At 42.8% G+C, this 16,065-nt stretch overlaps 1 protein-coding gene across 1 annotated transcript in view; it reads left to right on the top strand.

Moving 5' to 3' along the window:
- The first annotated feature begins 770 nt into the window (after positions 1–770).
- Positions 771–16,065, top strand: part of UNC13C (unc-13 homolog C) — a 1,458,878-nt gene continuing 1,443,583 nt past the window's right edge. The window contains exon 1 of the mRNA XM_085644160.1: positions 771–1,185. The gene's annotated coding sequence lies outside the window, so the exon portion shown is untranslated. The remainder of the gene's footprint in view (positions 1,186–16,065) is intronic.

The following is a 16,065-nucleotide window of genomic DNA, read 5'->3' as shown; positions in this document are numbered from 1 at the left end:
CGGTATATATCGTTTAGTCTTTAGTAATGACTGGAACGGTAAATGCAAAGCCACATTTCAGCCTGCAGATTAGACGTTGTCACGCAAGCTAAACTTTCTTGTAGTGAAATATTTTACAAGGAGGTGTAGAGCATCCGTGAATTAAACTAGAAGCTCTCAGTCTGGTTGTAGCTAGTTAGCTTGGCGAACCTGCGTCCAAGGATACACTGTGCGCATGTTTTTAAGCATCAGAGGTCTGTGAAACGCCGCATCCTTCACCTCTCGGAGTGGTCTATGCCAGACCACTGCAATCAGTCCAGCACCACACCCACCCTAAATTGGGTAGGAGGGCGCAGGAGATGGGGCAAGAATGGGCAATTTGCTGCGCTCGCCACAACATGGGAAGGATCCGTAATAAAGGGGAGTCTAGAATTATTCAGTAATACACCAATCCCATTGCCTGAGTGAGCAGCTGCTGGGAGCGAACTCTGTAGGACGGCATGGCATTGCGGTTGTCGCCCAGGGTCACGCTGGGGTGATAAATGCAAGGTTGGGTGAGGCATGGCTCGCGCAACAAGGTTTCCCGAAAGAGCTGCGGGCAGCGCCTCGCGCCGCGCTCCCCGCTCCGGGTAGCGATGCTCCCGCTTGCTGCTTGCTTGCAGCGAGCATCACATGTGTCGTCTCTGGGAGCGAGGGCTCGCACTAATCCTGTTTCACTCAATCTGTGAAGCGAGGGGGGCTGGGCTCCATGGGGGAGGGTCGGGCGCGTGCAGCGAATGCTGCATTCGGGAGCAGCAAGAGGAGACAACAATGTGTGAAGTTCCCAACCTTGCAGTCACCCGGGTGTTCAGCTGTTGATGTTCTAGCAGTAGTAGGAATTACCTATTTTTTTTGCGGTGCAGAAGACGGTACCTCGCCTTAGTCGGTGGCTATAGCTCGGAATGGCGAGAGCATCTGCGTGCAAGTTATAAGAATACAGTTGGCGCTACCTTGGGAACGCACTGGAATTTAGAGGCACAGACACCGTGTCAGGCTTGCAGCGTGCCCGGCTGCACTTGAGGCGATTCACTGTGAAGGAGCTTCATGTTTTATTGTAGCGTGTTGTGGCTGAATGGAAAATGAATGGAAATGTGTACTCCTGCAGAAAAGGGAATACATTTTAAACCAGTGGTATGCATTTTGTATTTTATGGAACATTTCAGAAAGGTATGTAAACCGTATACTATTTTACTATGCCTGTTTCTATGAACATTTTTGGGTAAACCTCGTTTACTTCGGATTTTACTTTATTCAATGTAATCCCGTTCAACCCAATATGTATTCTTATCTTTAAAATGTTTTGAGCAGTGTGTAACATTTTCATAGAAGCTTCAGACTTTAGGCAACGACTTGTAACCACGTTACTATACCGGTACACGTACCGCCCAACTAGGTGAACCATATATTCATTTTCAAAATGTTCATAAAGCTGCGTGTTTGTATAAAAAAGGAAATTTGCCTCTATAATAGTACGGTACGTACGTGTAAAGATGTGTTTTGTCTCGAACACAGGCATTTATTTATTTTCTAAGCCATGTGGTTCCAGTATCATGCACCCATTTCAAGAAGTAGCTGTTTTTTATGCTGATGCCAAACATGTTATTTCTAGTTGACTATGGGATTAGTCACAAACGGAGCTTTACTGCTGCCTGTCCATTTCTGGCTCTTGATTAATCTTTCAAGATGAACACTCTGCAGCTTTGCATTGGAGAGAAAGCCTGCTTAGCACGTATCCCTGACTCTGTTAGAGGCAAACATAAAACGCTGCTTTATTCTGGAGGGAAAAGATGTAACTGAACGTGTAACTCTTTGTCTGCCTGAACCGTGCCAGGCAGCAATCAGCCCTGAGCTTGCTTTCATCCCAGGTTCTGAATAAAGCTTCTAGGTGCAATGCCGCCCTCAGAAGAAAGGGTTAACTGCAGCCAAAGTGGTGTTTAAATTACACAGACCTCCTATGGCCATGGTATAAGAGAACTGGCGATAGTCCCGGCTTCAGGCGTAAATTGAAAATGAGTCTAAATATTCCTGTGAAACCAAGATTCTGAAACTTCATTGTTATGAGTGGACTAATTTACTCACACGTAGGTTGCAAAGCGACGGCGGCTACACTACATTCCAGCCTCTCAGCAGTGCGTTCCGTTCGAGCTCTTTATTAAAAATTTAAAAAAGACTATTTGCATTTGACCCTTTCTCTATCAAATATTCCGAAACCCTCTTTTTACTGTCAGTTCTCCGTGCTTTATGCTGACACCGAGAGGGTTAATAGCAGAGTTACTGACTCTCTGATACTTGACATAATCCCTTGCTTTCATTGGTTTCCCTGCCCACTTGATTTAATCCCTCACTTTCATTGGTTTTCCTGTCCTGAAAGCCTTTTTATCAGATAACATTTGACTTATCTGTAAGGTGAAAGGTTAGCCTCATCCCGCTGCAAGGGTTTAAGCCTCAGACCCAATGTGGATTTAGGCAGACAGAGCTCTCAGTATTTTGTTTAATGCTCGCTGTCTGTGGCGACGAAATAACTGCGTGCGCAAGCAACCAATGAAATGAAGTGCGTTTGCTTCCAGAACTAATTCACTAAAACGCCCTATTTTCCTGCCAGAATAAAAGCCGCTGCTGGTCAGGAGGGCTGTAACAGAGATGCTCACCAGAGCTTTTCTGTTTTGACACAATTTTTACCGCCGAGGCTGTGTTTCGAAACGTGTTACAAATGGCCAGGTGGTGTTGCCATTCTCTCGTGATTTGTAGTGCCTGGCTGCCTCGGGGGTAGAATGTCTGATGTGGATAGGATTCGGAGCTGCGCACTACGTCACTCCGTACCATATGGCGAGGCGGACGCACCTGAATCGCCTCGTCTCTCTGCTGGGCGCTGATAGAAACAATAGTCGCCTCGTCGCAGCTCTGTGCAGACAGTGATTGCAGGGAGCATTCAGTGTATGAATAGGAAATGGTAGCTTAAATGAATTGTTGCACATATGTGAATCCTCCAGTCTGGAGCTGGAAGCGTGTCACGTGCTTGCATTTGATGAGTTACCGCGTTAATGCCGCTGTTATGGGACAACTTCACGATGCTCAGTGTGACATTAGCGCATAATGTGGTCTCGGGGAGAAAGACAATTTATATACATTGATTTGTGTTGATTATAGTTGGCTGAATAGGGATGGCCATGGAAAGCTTCAGTCAATAAGCAAAATGGCTCAGTGCAGCATCCGTAAGGCGGTGTGGGGGGGAGGGGGGGACGATTACTCTCGCATGGAAGTTTGCTTGTCTAGGCACGCTCCTAAAATCACAATTGTCTGATGTGTTTACAATTCAGAAAACCCCACAATGTAACACGCTGAGCATGGCAAGTCATTAATCAGGGGCACATCAATCGGTAGTGTAGCTGGTGCAGTGGCACCCGGGCCCAGTGTATGAGAAGCATCGCACCATAGTTATGGCTTTTTTAAAATTGCCAAACACGGACATTGGGCATTTCCTTTCTTGCACTGGGGCCCATTGAATAAGGCCATGATAACAATACTTTATCCTCACAACTAGTCTCACAGATGTACACATATTTTTTCTTGATGTGTGATATTTAATTTGGAATTTGTGAGTAGCTTGCATGCAACTTCTCAAATTAGGCCTTCTGCACTGAAATATGCTTACCTTAATAAAGCATAGATCCAGACACCACTTAAAAAATTAAAACACAGGACTAATATATCACTCCTGGGAATCTTAAGTAACATCTCCGTCTGCTGCAATATCATTTTACCAAGACATTATATTGTAGAACTAGGCACACAAAAACGTGCGTATTTGAGGCTGTAATTAGGATGTTGTGTCTTCACCACCAGGGAGAAAATCGTGATTCGTGCACATAAAATGGAATACCATGTCTGTTCTAGTATGCAATAACCCATGGTCAGGGATGTTGCAGATTAAATGTTATATGGCATGCCTCATAAGGGTCTATTTCATGCCACTTTGTACGAGTCTTTTGCTAGGAAGCATATTTTTTCAGAAACATGAAGTAAAGGACCCTTAGTTCTTTCCATCTCTCCCCACTCAGCATTCCGACATTCACAGAGCACAGATTCTGAGAACACACACGTGGTGCTAGATTTCAGAGCAGTATCATGACTGCAGAGAGGTATGTTCCATTTGAAAAAAATGGCTCCTAGGTAGCGCCTAAGAGTAGCAGTTCTTTGTCTCGTAGTGTAATCTACTGGTAGACACAGGTCACCATCTTCCAGACAGCCAGGAGGCAAGGCACTTACCACTGCACAGTCATGCACAGCAAAGTGAAATGCTGCCTTCCAGGCATTGTGATAATACCACACACAAACGAAGCATGTTTTCTATGCTGTGCATACAGAAAAACATTTAAACTCACTCTCTTTCCCCATTGGGAAATAAAATACTGAATTGCATAGTCCTTATTAAACCAGACACATATATCGTGGGGTTAATGTTTGTAATATTGACATGCAAACCAGGTCACAATGCGCAAAATACTACCTAATTATTTAATGGTAATGTTTCCATTAAAACATGCCTACTTAGGATCAAAGCCATCATAATATTGCAATGCCACACACCACTAGAAGAGTACATGAATTGTTGCGATGTAGACGTGCCAGTTTCAAAATGCATGAATCTGACATAGTCAGTTCCCCTGAGGGTGGCACCTCCTAAACATATTACAGTGTTTGGCAAAAATACATCTAAGCTGCTCTGTCTGGAAAGGCACAAGTGAGTCTTAAAATTCAAAGACGTGAAATGGTGACTCTTCGCTGGATTGTGTATACGTTGAAGAAAGTGTTCATTCTCAGCGTTACCTTTATTAACGTCACCGTCCTTCTTCCCTGGAGAGTGGTTTGGTCAAATACTAGTTCCTTAATGGCAGCTCTTAATCTTCGGACAACTCAATAATTTTCTGCTGGAAGAAGAGAATGAATGGGGCCCTATCAATTGAGCCCAGGTGTTCATCAGCATTGTGCTATCATCTTGGTATTATCATAATTGGGTTATCCAACCTTGCTTCCTAAAGACAATGCAGGCACACCAATCGAAACACCAGTCTTCAGGCTAACCGCGCAAGTGGTCGATAATTGAACTAAGTGGTAGCAAGGTATCGGTTACTAAGTAAAATGTGCTTTTTCTCATAAATGAGTTGGAGCTTCTGAGCAATTTATGCACCACTTGTTTTCTCCAGAGTGCCACCCTACTATTTATTTATATATTTATTTACAAAGCTCCATTGATGCCCCAAGCATCATTGCAGTTTTTTAATCTCATATTCTATTCACTTACAGTGATATGGTGCCATGAAGCACAATACTGCAGGTTAGCGCTATTCTGTGTGGTAGAACATCCGTACTACTATCTAATATAAATGTACACTGGTTGGGTTTTAAAGGTTTAACTTTTGTACCTGTATTTATAACTGCAGTAATTCCTCTCCTCATGCTAATCGATCCCACCCACACATACATATATCATTGGTGTGTACGCTCCCAGTATGGTTATTTGAGGAGTAGCCCCATTAGACTCTCTAAACCTTTCTTCCTTCCTACTGTAACTCTTCTGCCTTTTAAATAAATATCACTCAATTTTATAACTTCTTTCAGATTTCTAAATGTTTTTTATACTGTAGTCACAAATTCTGAGCACAGCAATCTGAATCTAAAACTGACCGGCGCCTCTAATTCATCCCTATTTGTAGTTATCAATTCATTAATTCTATTTTTTTTTCACCAATTTACAGTATTTGTATGGCTATCAACATGAGGAATGACATCCAAAGATAATTGCCTAGTTTAGCGTTCTTGAGCCAACTGAGGGAATCTAGCAAAGGTGGAAGACAATGTGCATTCTATATCCACAAACTATGTTTGAAAATACGCATGGGGTCTGTGTGGTCCTAGATCTTTAAGACCAAATCTTACTTTGCTCTTTTCCCCCTTTCTAGCCTTCCCAGTTCCTACTTAAACTGTAATTCTGTAAACAAGTAGTAGTCATGGTCGCATAAGGTAAGCCAGCTTAGCGTACAAGGGAGCCGCAAATAGTAAAGTGTATTATGTGCTTCCTACTGTCACATGCATTTACTTGCTGACTTGATGTAGACACCGTTGGGTTAACAACTAAGGTCCACGTGCTGTGAGTGTGACCACTTTCAATTTGGGTTAATTCCTGCATTACAAGTTTTCTGGTTGGCTAGAGATTCTCCAACTTCCTCCTAGCATGGTTGAATATTGACATATTAATCTATTTCATTTTTAAGCAGATAAATGAAATCCGACTTCTAGTTCTTGTTTGCTATCAAGTGCAGCATCAAGATATTGCCCAGCATTTTCATTTTATGGAGTTTTATATAGTGCAAACTTGACCCCAAGGTATCGGGTATCAGAGCGCTTTACATAGCGCCAGTTCCGTTCCATGAGGCAACATTCATTTTTGTTAGGCATGGGGAGATTAGGTGATTTGCCCAGAATCACAGGATGTTCAGCTTCATTGCCGAGACTCGAACCCAGTTTCCCAGATTCAAGGTCGACCCCCCTGGCCCTTAGGCCAACTCTGCGTTCCAGCAAACAGCTATCAATTTTTGTACTTTTCATTTGTGATTGATTACACTGGGTGTTCCCTGATAAGCATCAGAGACGGTTCTGTTCAATGTCATTAGAAAAAGGTCAGCTGTAGGTCTGCCAGAAGTGCATTGTCCTCAATGTGAAATTGGAGCTGCTGTCTCAATCACAGCATTTACACTTTGGGAGAAAGTGTTAGATGTTCTATTGCTGAGGTTCAACTACATTCAAACAGAACCAGTTCACATACGGAGATGAACTAAGTGTCTGCCCCTCTCCCAGCACCACCAAAAATTGTTTAAAACAAAAGTTTCTTGACTGAGCTAAATGCTTCAGTATGCACGATGTGATGGCTGGTAGCCAGTTCATTATAAGCAAATTGAAAAAGTTGGATAAATAACTTAAACACACAATACCATTACAATAATTAGAATATATGTATTATTTTAGAAACTATTTATTAGGTAACATAGAACAATAAAAAAAAAAGTAAAAACATGTTTCATTTGCAGTCTAGTTAAACCAACAGAAAGTGGACTGATATCATGTGTACTCCCAGAATAGCAAGCTGAGTGGGTTAGGAGTTGCTCTTAGATGTATACATGCAGAGGTTGCCTCTGTGGCAGAACAATATGTAAATATTTAATAGTATTGTAAACTGCAGTTTCTTCAAGTGTATGGTGAGAGTCAACACCACCAAGGAATTTACACAACTCTAATCACCTAATTCTGATTATAGGTATTTTTGGAGGACCAAAGTTCACCTCAGTGAGAGTTGAGGATCAACAGCGTTAAATAGAGAAAGAGCTTTTTCTGTTAAATTGTATGTTAGCAAATAGACAAAGATATTGATTTTCCATGTTCCCATGCAAGATGACTTCAACTTGCCTCTGAGATTCCAAGGAATATGAATGAACCTGGGGGGCACTCTACTGTTAGTTCTTTAGCAGCAAAGGTCAACTTCAAGATTTGTATCTGATCTCTATCAATAATGGTTGGCTAATGGATACCCCAGTCAACTTCTATGCAGAGCATGGAGCTAACTAGCGTGAGAACCTCGAGGAGTTACTGAGGAAAACCTTCCACAAACAACCCAGGTGAAACATTCTTCTCTCTCTATAACAATATTGAAGGGTTGTATCCAAACTAGGCATATGCACATGGAAAAGCTCATCCAGGTTATAAAGGCTGAAAATGGGATGTGAAGGGGATAAACTTTGAAGCAATTCATATTGTTCGAAATTGGGCAACTTGATACTTGAATAGGTCTGCGGAATTGCTGGAATTTTCAGACCCCCAAATGACCCTGCCATGTGGTATCACAATGTTAGCAATTTCAGTCAATTAGTCTTTATTCGATAATTTACAACCATAAAAGACACAGTACAAACAAAGTGTCATAAAATACCATAAAAGCGATAGCACCCTAATAACTTACATTCCTTAGAAAATTTAATATCAACTATTTCGAATTTCCTAACATCATTGACTAAATTAGTAAATATGTAATTGCATCCATAAAACCATTTCCTACACAATTTGACCAAGGGCTGCCTGCTTACCAATAGCATAGTCAGATAGTATGTACAGGTACCAGACCAGCCTCCAAATTTTTCCGTCTCAGTGCCCAAAACCAGCTAAGAAATTTCACCATCGCGATCACAATATCTGGACTTGTATTTGATACCAAGATATGCAGAGCTGTCATACACGATCTGGTACCTAGATTGGAACACAGTGGCTTGAGCCACCTTCGACGGGGGCCATTATAGGCCGGGCACACAAACAGTACATGGGTTATCGACTCAACCTGGGATGGACACGAAGGGCAGTTGTTATCATGAGCCTTATTCCACTTTGCAGTGAAAGATCTTATGGGGAGAGAGCCTACTCTGAATTGGTGATATAGTTTCCTATCACCAGGTTTTGTAATCAGATTCCAGTAGGCTTCTGCTTCCATTGCAGGCTTATGCTCCAGAAAGATACCTGTGAGCGAACTACTGCTCACCCCTGACAGTGTCTTTTTAGTAATCATAGCCCAGTAGAGTTCTTTGTACTCATTTTTATTGGGAAATAAGTTCCCTATAGGATCTTCCCACAGATGGCGAAGCCCCATGTCAAACAAATTACCCTTGATCTTCTGGAGCCATTTGATTTTAGAGGACAGATCGGCATTTCTAATATGCATTAATGCATTGGCATAAGACGTCCATCCAGGAGTATTCCAGAGCCTCCTCCAGTAGGCTAGGGGTCTAAATTCCGCAGCCTCATCGAAGGAGGTACATCCCAGATCAGACATCAGGGGCTTGATGGGGGTTGATTGGGGGAGGGCGGTCAATGTTCTCAGAAACTTATTTTGTGCAAGAACTAGGGGTGATAAATTTTCAAACCCCCAAAGTTCTGCACCATATATTATGGAAGCTCTAATTTTCCCATTATAAATCGATAAAGCGGGCCCCACCGGTTTAGTATTTGAAAGTCGATGTTCTTTAAGTAGGGTGTCTGCTAACTGGTTGTGCCTGAGAACTAAAACATCTAACTGGGGTGTCCAGTTCATCTTTCTACCCATTGTCACTCCTAGATAAGTGAAGGTATCAGTTTGTTCCATAGGTGCTTTATTCATTTCAACTCTCCCTTTAATGAGTTTATGTTTATGCAGCACCATGAACTTGGTTTTATCAACGTTTACTACATGTTCTTGGTCGTTGCAAAACTCTATAAATCTATCAAGGGCACATTGCAGACCACATTGAGTTTTAGATAAAATTAGAGTATCGTCTGCAAACATTAAGAGCGGAACCCTTGAGCCGGCAAGAGTTAGAGCATCTGTTGGAAAATTAGTGTAATACGAAATAACGTTGTTTATAAACAAGGAGAATAGGGTAGAAGCAAGGACACACCCATGCCGCATTCCCTTGTTAACTGGGAAACGGTCTGTTAATTCGCCCTGCTGTCCCCACCTAACCTGAGCATAATTAGCCTCATGCAATTTAATGATAAAACTTAAGATTACTAGGGGCATCCCGGCCTCCTTTAGTGTGTCCCATAGCTTGTGGCGGGGGACTAAGTCAAACACTGATTTTAAGTCAACAAATGCTGCATATAGGGTTCCCCCTGCTAGGATCACTGTACTCCAGTATGTCATCATAAATCTAAAAACTTGGTCGATGGTACTGACATGGGGTCAAAAACCAGCTTGATAGATAGATAATACATTCTGGTCTAGTATCCATTCATTTACTCTACCTAGCACAAGTCTGGCAACTATTTTCTGTAAGGTATCAATTAGGCTTATCGGCCTATAGTTGCCAGGTCTGGCACGGTCACCCTTTTTGTATATGGGAATGATTTCGGCCCCGCGCTAAGTATCTGGAATAAAAATATATTCAGTCCAGTTTTTTCTATCTTTTTTATAGATATCGGCCGGGATACAAGCCGGGCCAGGTGCCCTCCCTGCTGGAACCCCGTCCAGAACCCTTTCTATCTCCCCTTTGTCAAAAATTAAAACAACATCAGAATTAACCACAGGGTAGTCAGTTTGAATGCTCGACGAGGAGGCAAATTGGGCTTGATAGTATTCCACCCAGAGTTCAGGAGGTACATTGTTCGTTGGTGTGGGCCCTATCACACCACTGCCCCATTTGACTAATTGCCAAAATTTTGACCAATTCTTCCTTTTACTAGCATTAGTTAAGCTCACCCATCTGTCCTCATCAGAATCCTTCTTCGCCTTTATTTGTGCCTTTTTATAATTTACCCATGCTAATTTGACCTCTTGAGGAACACCTTTCTTGATTGCTTTTGAAAGATGCGCAAATGCAACTCCGCAAGCCTCATTATACCAATTGGCTGATTCTTTTGTATAGTGCCTAGTTGGTTTCTTATTTTTTTGTAAACAGGGTCTTCAATTTTGGAAATAGATCCTTATGAGCCTTCTTAAAATCTAAGAAGGATTTATCAGGAGAATCTAATGAGCCAAGCCTTAATAAAGTTTCTTCCACCGTTGCCTTAATCTGCGTCAGGGTACCTTCGTCTTCTGCGACCAAGGCCCATTTCAGCCGTCGACAGTCTTGTGACAAAGTTACTTCTCCTATTGCAGTTTTCACGTCAGCAAGTGTGGGGTCCAACCCCATCCTAGCTAAGGTTAGTACTAATGGATCGTGGTCACTCTCTGGTCTAAGGTGTACCATCATATCCACAAATCTAGGCCAGAGCTCTAGACTAATGAGAATATAATCTATTCTGCTTCTTCTAGTCCCAGTAGAGAACGTATTGGTACCATCTATATCTGAGGGATAAATATTTAAATTGTAACGCCGCCTCTGTCCACTTGTTGATTGGTGGCAATGATAAAGACTGTATCCCCCAATTCTGGTCTTCCTCCATACTGAGACTATAGTGGCCTAGGGTCTCAAATGTACAATTAAAATCACCTGCAATCACCAGGACATTTGTGCCAACTAAGTCATTAATAATTACATCCAGGAGGGCTATAGTTGGTGACGCTTTCCCACCCGCAATCCCTCTCGCATATACGTTAAATAAGATAAAGTCTAACTCACCCTCAGCACGAATCTTAATAGCAAGAATATCTGGGCTATCTACTGGTACTTTCGCTATTTGAAACGATGTCTGTTGCTTAACCCATATAATCAATCCCCCTAGATCTCCCCTTACTATTTGCGACAGCCGCTTTACCAAAAGCTAGATAACCTGGGCAGTAGATCATGTCTACTGACCAAGTCTCTTGAAAGGCAATAATATCATACCCCTCATTAAAGCATGACCAATCAGCGGATAAGGTTTTTGAAGGTAAACTGGCAATGTTCCAGGATAGCAGGGAAATTGGGGAGGGAGTTGTATCGGCAGAACTTCCCAGACATGATACGAATTTTGCACACACCTGGCTATTATCCTTTACTTTGTGGATTCCCTTTAAAGGGGTTAGTGGGGAGATAGGAGAGCTATCCTTGTGCTCAGCCCAAGTCGAGGTTGGTAGATGTAGTCAATCACATAGGGCTAAGTCGGATAATGGAGCAAATCTATTGGTCAAAGGGACCTCTGATGGTCTATGTGCTATGCCAAGGGGTCAAGGGGTGCCCAAAATTGCTTATCCTTCCCATGGGAATTCAGCACATTAGAATAGTATGGCCGAGATTTATAAAAAAAACCCTAGTGGTAAAATGCACACTTTATCCATGTGTCTTCCTGACATCCCTCCCAATTTATCCAAAAGAAATTTAACAACAACACAATCACCATTCCCTTCCTTCTTCGAGGGGCCAATCCACGGAGTTCGTCTGGCCATAATCTTGTGCTTATCAACTCCCTCCTCCCAAATCCCAACATCCTTAAGATGATTGTTAAACCAGTGCAAAGATTTTAGTAACAACTGGTCAGTAGTTTCAGACTGCGCTTCCCGCAGTGGTGGAACCTTCATCAGGACGACCACTAAAGGGGCAGCTGCAGAAGGAAGGTGAAGGGCCGGAGGATTAGCTTGCACAGCGTTCTGACCCAAGCTTCTGGATCCTTGACGGCAAATAGATTTACTGGCTTCTCTGGCTAAAGGGCAGTTTTTACAGTTGTTATGCTTCATTGGGACATTTACTACTTCCACTCTGTCAACATCCGGAGAGCTCGAAATCGATTGTGCAAATTCACTAGACATGTTCCCTGAGTCAGCATCATCCTTATGTGAAGGGACTGTTTTTGTTTGTATTACTACAGCTGCATTCGTGGGTGGCCCAGAAGCAGATGGCTTAATTGCCTGCAAACTTGGGGGCTTACATTTGGCTGAATCCTTGTCTGGCACCAAACGCCCGTATTACTGTTAATGGTCACAGGAGTAGGCTTAAATTGGACAAATAAGTCCTCGGGCACAGAAAAGCCTGTCTTTATCTGGGATTCAGAATTAGTTAATCGCTCCTCTATCCGGCTCAGACTGTATGTAATAGGAGATAGTAGGGTTGTAAATTTTCCAGCCTTCTCCACATTTCCTCTTTAGAATTCTGGGTAGGGCCACCCAAAGATGAAAAGTTAAAATCCGGAATGTCCGGGGCATTATTGCCTGGAGTACTCTTCATTCATCTGCTAGGTCACAACTACCGTTGTTATTAATCGTTGGCACTTTCGCAATTGACGCTCTTTGTGGTCTACCTCCCCTCTTCTTTTTAGCAGCAGAATCTGGAATGGTTTTATTGGTTTTAGTTATGTTTTTCTTTGTAGATCTGGCTGAAGTTCGTAAAGGCATGCTAACAGCGGTAATGGTTGCGGCTACTGATACTTGTACAGTACTCTCCGAAAGTAAACCTGCTCGGGTGAGTGCAAATCCGCTAGCTTCATTATTAATCGTAGACGTAGAAGACTTTACCGCCAAGTGCACCGGAGAGAGAGCAGAGGTAATTAGACCCAGAGACGATCTTTTGGTTAGGTGCGGGTCCAGGGATAGTCTTCGCTCAGTGATCACTATCTCTTTCTCAAGCACAGATGCTGCCCTTGTAATAAATTGATCTAACGTCCCCGCTACCCTGCCACCATTGGATGCACCCATTAGCTTCCCGTCTCGCTTGCTCATTGTAACTGTTTTGAACCCAGACAGTCAACAAGAGTTAATAGAAGCAGATACTATATTTATCGGGACTAACCTTGTGGTATATGCGCTTTAGGAGGGGGGGCCCGGTCCGGCCTCGTCCGGTCTCCGACGGGCTCAGACGGGCCCACCCTTGGCCCGGGCTTAGCCCGGCACGCGCCTGCGTTCCGCGCAGTGACCTTTAGCGGGGCTATGCCCTAGTCTCGCTCCTCCCGCAAGCCAGTCGCCAGGGCCTGCCAGTCACTGGAGGCATCCCCCTGCCCGCCGCACCTTCTAGGCCGCCATTTCCAGAAGCCCAGACTCTGCTGCTTGCGCCCGGGCTGTAAATTACAGGGTCGCGCTCACCTCTGGGCCGATATCGCAGTTGGCGCTGGTCAACCGCTGTCGGCCGCATGTTAGTTATATATTGCCACGGCTCCTCTCCAGGCGCCACAGCCTGGCCCAGCACTGCCGCAGCAGGGTGCACTTCTCCCCACGCCTCTTTGAAACCAGATATCTTGCCAATCCCTTGACCGCTGTGACCCGGGCAGCCTCCGCACTTCTCACGCCACTTCGCATCAAAGGAAACACCCGCGGTGATCGGCTTCACTCACGGCTCCAGCCAGGCTGTTTCAGGCTGCGTAGTCTGCCACTGCCATATTGCCGTTTCCACCGCTGCAGGCCCGGGAGCTTTCTCCGACTCGGATACCGCTTTTACTCAGAGTTAGTGCCCTACCACAGATCCCCACTTTAGCAAAAGTAGGTTTAACATAAAGATGCCACTTGCTGGTCATTATGATCTTCATCCAGCTACCTCATATTTGTGGACTGGTGAAGTGAATCTTTCAGCATGTAAGTTTCATTTAAGTGTGAAGAGTAATGTTGATGAAATCCACTGGCAGACTTTGGGAGAGGGACCACTGTTTTGCTGTGAGTTTCAGCTGAACCCTCACATTAACTAGATGGATGATTTAAAATTGGTAGATAGTTTTCAATAAATTGAACTTCTGCTCACCTTTAATATCATGTCCTCAGCATCAAGGCAGCTCTCTGACAAAATGTGTGGAAGTGCTTTAGTTAAAGCTGTAAGAAAAAAGACATTACAATTACACAACTTATAAGTAAAGAACACAACTGTATTAGGAAAAGGGATTAAAAAACAAAAAGAGTATAAGAAACAAATACAGTCACCTAATCACAATCTACAAAGAAAACACAATTAAAATCTATAGAAAATATAAAAATAATAACAAATATTTATAGTGTCATCCGGAGAGTTGAATAGGATTTAGTTGTGCATTTTCTGATTAGACTCTCGTTGGATAATCACTTTGGCCTGGTAAAGGATCCCACTTTCACAGTTAGAAAAACATATTCTTCTCAAAACTATCCAGTAGGGTTAACATGAATGCTGCAGCCAAGCCAGGCTCTACCGTGCTTAGGAATATGTGGAGGGAGCCCTAGGATTCAACTGCTTTAGCTAAACATGATGTCAACAATTTTTGATCAATGATTGTACAGTGCTACCCTGAAGATGCAGGTTCATTTTGGTCTTTTGTATCCATGAGGGGACTTGGATATTTTGTCCTGGAGCTCCAGGAGGTTTAAATTACAATTCTTGCTTGGAGAGTACTTTGTGAGGTCAGCTTCATATTGCAGGACTTTAAAACTATCAAAGCATTTCCATTCACCCTGGCTCCAACTGGATCATACAGATTTGTTATTGAGATACATCCCCGTTTGAAAGAATGGCTTCTCTTTTGAAGTTTCTAAATGGCAATAGCAGTTTTACTCTTAGCAGAACCTCAAGAAATCTTCAGAACAGGACATCCATGATAAATTACACTTATATTAACATTGATGGATTTTCCTTTCCTGGATCATTATCCACAAATGCCTACCCTGAGAAATTGACATTGGAGAATTTCTGACAATGACTGCAGGCTTTTTCTGCTTCACTGTGTTCTCCAATACTCAGACTGAAGTTAATCAAGACCCGTTGCAGGATCCAACAGTCCACAGCATAATATTTCTTTCCATGCACTTTAATTATAGTCCACTCAGGATTCTAGTCCTTGATTTGATTTAGTTATATTACTTCTCAAAGTGTAGAATGGCAGTAGTGGTTTACAATCGTACCTCTTTATAAAAGTATATGTGGATATAATATTTTTACGAAATACTTCATATTATTTTGTATTGGCGTCATGTCGATATCCATCACCCTACTCTCTGGAGTGCTGTCACACAGAAGACCACAAGATCCACTGTGTATATTGAACCATAGAAGATAATACAGAACCCAGATAGAAGTTCAAGAAATATAGTCAGTCCATAAAGTGGCAATTGCAGAGAGAAACAAGGTTCTGTAATCTTCTGTACATTCTTTACTAAATAACAGCCAGAGAAACAAGATTCTGTAATTTACGGTACATTCATTACTGAATAATGGCCAAAATGTGTTTCGTCACACAGTGACATCTTCAAGGCTATCACTGATAAGGTACAGTGGTTAAAGTAAAAGCCTTCATTAAGAGTGGTCTCATAATAGGACGGTGTAAACAAGAAGAGCCCAGCAGAGAAGTTTGCTGCTGGTATTGAAGTCTGGAAGGATACCGTTGCAAGGTAAATGTACTGTATACAGCCGTGAGCCTATCAATTTTAAGGTTTAGTTATAAAAGTTGTGTGTACGTATCGATTTCTGTCAGATCAGAACAATAACTGTTTACTATGGACCATATATTAAGTTCAGCGGTCCAATATGTACTGTATCAAAATGAATAAAGGTGAGGCTTCAGTATAGGTCTACCTATATGACTGTGTGCACATATGCTGACCAAAGTGTCACTTAGTGCTAAGGGGGGGACCCTATTAAGTGCCTGCCTGTTTAGGCAAGTGTAGCATAT

Source organism: Triturus cristatus, chromosome 3_1, assembly GCF_964204655.1.
Source record: "Triturus cristatus chromosome 3_1, aTriCri1.1, whole genome shotgun sequence".
Lineage (NCBI taxonomy): Eukaryota > Metazoa > Chordata > Amphibia > Caudata > Salamandridae > Triturus > Triturus cristatus.
This window is presented reverse-complemented; position numbering and strand designations above follow the sequence as displayed.